This window comes from Gekko japonicus, unplaced genomic scaffold, assembly GCF_001447785.1.
Source record: "Gekko japonicus isolate JY-2015 unplaced genomic scaffold, Gekko_japonicus_V1.1 scaffold1732, whole genome shotgun sequence".
NCBI classification, from domain to species: Eukaryota; Metazoa; Chordata; class Lepidosauria; order Squamata; family Gekkonidae; genus Gekko; species Gekko japonicus.
The window spans coordinates 158,686-164,187 of record NW_015175412.1 but is presented as its reverse complement, the minus strand read 5'-3'; positions in this window follow the sequence as shown (position 1 = coordinate 164,187).

Genomic DNA, 5,502 nt, shown 5'->3' with positions numbered 1-5,502 from the left:
GAGGAGGAGGAGGAGGAGGAGGAGGAGGAGGAGGAGGAGGAGAAGAAGAAGAAGAAGAAGAAGAAGAAGAAGAAGAAGAAGAAGAAGAAGAAGAAGAAGAAGAAGAAGAAGAAGAACCATAATCTCTCTCTTCTAGTGTTGTCTTTGTAGAGTAAGGATGTAGCCGATTATGCTCTGTTGTTATTTTCATCCCAGTTACCCTTCCCATGCTAGAATTTAGTAAAAACTTTATATTTCAATCACATGTGGACTCTCAGTCTGAATTATCTTACTCTGGCTCTGCTGGGCTATCTTATCTCTGCTAAATACCATTTTTTTCAATATCTCACTATCACCCAACATTGTGACTGGCCCAAGGTCATCCAGCCAGGTGCGAGTGGAGGAGGGGGGAATCAAACCCGGTTCTCCCAGATGAGAGTCCACGCACTTCACCGCTACCCTAACCCCCTAACCAAACATTACAGCCCATCGAAGTCCTTCCCTGCCCTCCTGAGACTCCACCCCCCCCCCCACTCTCCAGGGGTTTTCCAAGCTGGAGTCCTCACCCCTACGAGGGAGAGAAGTTAAGAACTTTGGGGGATTTGAGGATTTTTGTATTCATTTGGGGATCCTAAGGAATATACAAGAACTCTGCTTCTGATCCTGCAGATGTTTGGGCTCATGGTTAAGTGTGCAGACCATACTCTGGGAGGACGGGGTTTGATTCCCCACTCGTCCAACTTGCAGCTGTTGGATGACCTTGGGCAAGCCATACTCCTGTCAGAGCTTTCTCAGCCCCACCTGCCTCACAGGGTGTCTGTTGTAGGGAGGGGGAGGGAAAGGCGTTTGGAAGCCGCTTGGAGACTCCTTCTGGTAGTGAAGGGCAGGGTATAAATCCAATCTCTTTTTCTTCTTGAAAAAGCGCGGTTTCTGTCAAGAGCTCTCTCAGCCCCACCTACCTCACAGGGTGTCTGTTGTGGGGAGGGGAAGGGAAAGGAGTTTGTAGGCCACTCTGAGACTCCCTTGGGTAGTGAAGGGCAGGGTATAAATCCAATCTCTTCTTCTTCTTCTACCTCACAGGGTGTCTGTTGTGGGGAGGGGAAGGGGAAGGAGATTGTAAGCCGCTCTGAGACTCCCTTGGGTAGTGAAGGGCGGGGTATAAATCCAATCTCCTTCTCCTCCTCCTCCTATTCTCCTCCTCCTCCTCCTCCTCCTCCTCCTTCTCCACAATTTCAGTGCATCAGTGTGGCCTGAACACTGTTCCACTATCAGACACGCTCTCTGGATTTTCTGTCTGAGGCAGCAAAATATCTCGGTTGGACTTTGCGCCGGCCAGGCCGGATCAAATTGTTTCCACTGAGGACTGGGACCGGGGGGAGGGACACATCCCAGGGGTGGCTTCCTCCCCACTCTCAACTGCCAGGACACACGGAGGCTTTTGACTCCTCGGACCGCGAGTTCTCCTGCGCACAGACACACGCCACACACACCAAGAAAGCCCTAAATTGCAACCACCTGCAGGCCGCAGACGGCCAAGTGCAAGGCAAGCAGCCCAGAGGGGCGCGGAGCCAGCACGCGAAGGCAGTGGAAATGGAGCCAGGTGTGCCTGTCCAGCCAGGGCGTCCCCTCCAATTTCCAAGATCCAATTCAGCCCCAAGTTAGTTTCAGGGGGCTGCTGCTGTGTTGTTCTGCAGTACCACAGCTAGAAGGGGCCGCGGTGGCTCAGAGGTCAAGACGCTGAAGCTGCAGACCGGAAGGTCGGTAGTTCAGCAGTTCGAGACCCGAGTGCCGCGTGACGCTCCCGTCTCTAGTTCCAGCTCCTGCCAACCTAGCAGTTCAAATGCAAGACATTGCAAGTAGATAAATAGGCACTGCTTCGGTGGGAAGGGAACAGCGTTCCGTGCGCCTCAGTGTTTAGTCATGCCGGCCAAAGGGGTCATTTCGTAGAAAAAGAGCTAGGGGGACTCATTAGCATAACTCATTAGCATATGCCACACCCCCTGACATCAAGGGCCCGGCGGTGGACCTGCAAGGCCAGCGGGAGTGCGAGGAAGCCCCGCCAAGGCCCTCCCTGGCCCCAGGCAGGCAGGAGTGGGGAGAGGCAGGGAGGAAGCAACTTACCCTCCCTCTTCTCCTGCCTCCTCCTGGCTGAATGAGGGCCGGAAGCGGGGTGGCCGGAAGCAGGGGGCGGGGCTTCGTCATGTGCCCCGCCTCCCGCACCTCACCCGGGGGAACTGCGATCCCCCACGTTCCCCCCCGAAATGACCTCGGCTGACCGTGGAGAAGTCTTCGGACAGCACTGGCTCTTCGGCTTGGAAACGGAGATGAGCACTGTCCCCTAGAGTCAGATCCGACTATTTTTCGAGCAAGGGAAACCTTTACCTTTTAGAACAGCCAGATCTTAGTCCCGGAGCACCACGAACACATGATGCTGCTTGATACTGAGTCAGACGACCCCCGATCCATCAAAGTCAGGATTGTCTACTCAGACTGGCAGCGGCTCTCCACAGGGTCTCAGGCAGAGGTCTTCCACATTGTCCAGGGCTAGATCCTTGTAGGCGGAGATGCCCGGCCGTTCGTGGAGGGCAGTTACTTTCTCCCGTGAGCCAGCCATTCCCAGGCCTCGCTGAGACCCAATTCCCCGTTTTTTCCTTTGCCAGATGGAATGTGCATGAAGCTGCCTTCTACTGTATCAGAACTCTGTTCCTTCAAGGTCAGTCTTGTCTCTGACTGGCAGCCGCCCTCCAGGGTCTCAGTGGGAAGTCTAACCCATCACCTGCCTGCCTGGTCCTTTTAAACTGGAGATGCTGCTGTGGACTGACCCTGGGACCTTCTGCATGCCAAGCAGAGGCTCTGCCACTGAGCCACAGCCCCTCTTTACAGCTCTCCAGGGTCTCAGGCGGAGGTCTTTCCCGTCACCTCCTGCCTGGCCCTTTTAAACTGGAGATGCCGGGGATTGAACCTGGGACCTCCTGCATGCCAAGCAGATGCTCTTCCACTGAGCCACAGCCTCTCTTTACAGCTCTCCAGGGTCTCAGGCGGAGGTCTTTCCCGTCACCTCCTGCCTGGCCCTTTTAAACTGGAGATGCCGGGGATTGAACCTGGGACCTCCTGCATGCCAAGCAGATGCTCTTCCACTGAGCCACAGCCTCTCTTTACAGCTCTCCAGGGTCTCAGGCGGAGGTCTTTCCCGTCACCTCCTGCCTGGCCCTTTTAAACTGGAGATGCCGGGGATTGAACCTGGGACCTCCTGCATGCCAAGCAGATGCTCTTCCACTGAGCCACAGCCTCTCTTTACAGCTCTCCAGGGTCTCAGGCGGAGGTCTTTCCCGTCACCTCCTGCCTGGCCCTTTTAAACTGGAGATGCCGGGGATTGAACCTGGGACCTCCTGCATGCCAAGCAGATGCTCTTCCACTGAGCCACAGCCTCTCTTTACAGCTCTCCAGGGTCTCAGGCGGAGGTCTTTCCCGTCACCTCCTGCCTGGCCCTTTTAAACTGGAGATGCCGGGGATTGAACCTGGGACCTCCTGCATGCCAAGCAGATGCTCTTCCACTGAGCCACAGCCTCTCTTTACAGCTCTCCAGGGTCTCAGGCGGAGGTCTTTCCCGTCACCTCCTGCCTGGCCCTTTTAAACTGGAGATGCCGGGGATTGAACCTGGGACCTCCTGCATGCCAAGCAGATGCTCTTCCACTGAGCCACAGCCTCTCTTTACAGCTCTCCAGGGTCTCAGGCGGAGGTCTTTCCCGTCACCTCCTGCCTGGCCCTTTTAAACTGGAGATGCCGGGGATTGAACCTGGGACCTCCTGCATGCCAAGCAGATGCTCTTCCACTGAGCCACAGCCTCTCTTTACAGCTCTCCAGGGTCTCAGGCGGAGGTCTTTCCCGTCACCTCCTGCCTGGCCCTTTTAAACTGGAGATGCCGGGGATTGAACCTGGGACCTCCTGCATGCCAAGCAGATGCTCTTCCACTGAGCCACAGCCTCTCTTTACAGCTCTCCAGGGTCTCAGGCGGAGGTCTTTCCCGTCACCTCCTGCCTGGCCCTTTTAAACTGGAGATGCCGGGGATTGAACCTGGGACCTCCTGCATGCCAAGCAGATGCTCTTCCACTGAGCCACAGCCTCTCTTTACAGCTCTCCAGGGTCTCAGGCGGAGGTCTTTCCCGTCACCTCCTGCCTGGCCCTTTTAAACTGGAGATGCCGGGGATTGAACCTGGGACCTCCTGCATGCCAAGCAGATGCTCTTCCACTGAGCCACAGCCTCTCTTTACAGCTCTCCAGGGTCTCAGGCGGAGGTCTTTCCCGTCACCTCCTGCCTGGCCCTTTTAAACTGGAGATGCCGGGGATTGAACCTGGGACCTCCTGCATGCCAAGCAGATGCTCTTCCACTGAGCCACAGCCTCTCTTTACAGCTCTCCAGGGTCTCAGGCGGAGGTCTTTCCCGTCACCTCCTGCCTGGCCCTTTTAAACTGGAGATGCCGGGGATTGAACCTGGGGCCTTCTGCATGCCAAGCAGATGCCGTACTGGTTTGGTGTCGTGGTTAAGAGCGTGGACTGGGAGAACCGGGTTTGATTCTCAAGAGAGCTCTCTCAGCCCCACCTACCTCACAGCCACGGTTCCCTCTCAGCTGAGTTAGTGTGAGCCAGCTCACAGTTTTTCAGCCTCCAGCGCACAGATTTTTGTCTTAGCGCAGGAAGGGATGTGGCTCCAGAGCAAACTGATTGATGTAGCAGCCAAATCGCTCGCTCACCACTTCAATGCCAGGAGCTCACAAAGTAGCATTTTTGCTCACAAGACTCCACAGCTTAGAGGGAGCATTGTTCACAGGGTGTCTGTCGTGGGGAGAGGAAAGGAGACTGGAAGCTGCTCTGAGACGCCGAGCAAAGGGCGGGGGATAAATCCTTCTCTGAGCCACAGCCCCTCCCCAAATGCCCATGAAGCTGACTTATACTGAATCAGACCCTGGGTTCATCCAAGAATTGTCTACTCAGACTGGCAGGTGCTCTCCAGGGTCACAGGCCAGAAGTCTGAAAAAGTGCAGAAAAGGGCAACTCTGATCTTTGGAAAAAGTGCAGAAAAGGGCAACTCGAATGATAAAAGGGTTGGAACACTTTCCCTATGAGGAAAGGTTAAAGCGCTTGGGGCTCTTTCGCTTGGAGAAACGACGACTGAGGGGAGACATAATTGAGGTTTACAAGATTAGAGCAGCTAGAGAAAGAGGTACTTTTCTCCCTTTCTCACAATACAAGAACTCGTGGAATTGCTGAGCGGTTGGGTTAGAACAGATAAAAGGTAGTCCTTCTTCACCCGAAGAGTGATTAACACATGGAATTCACTGCCACAGGAAGTGGTGGCAGCTACAAGCATGGACGGCTTCAAAAGGGAATTAGATAAGCATATGGAGCAGAGGTCCATCAGTGGCTATTAGCCACAAGGTATAGATAGGGGCTCTGGGGGAAGTGATGCTCTGTCATCTTGGTGCTTGGGGGGGTCAACAGTGGGATGGGGCTCCTAGTGTCCTG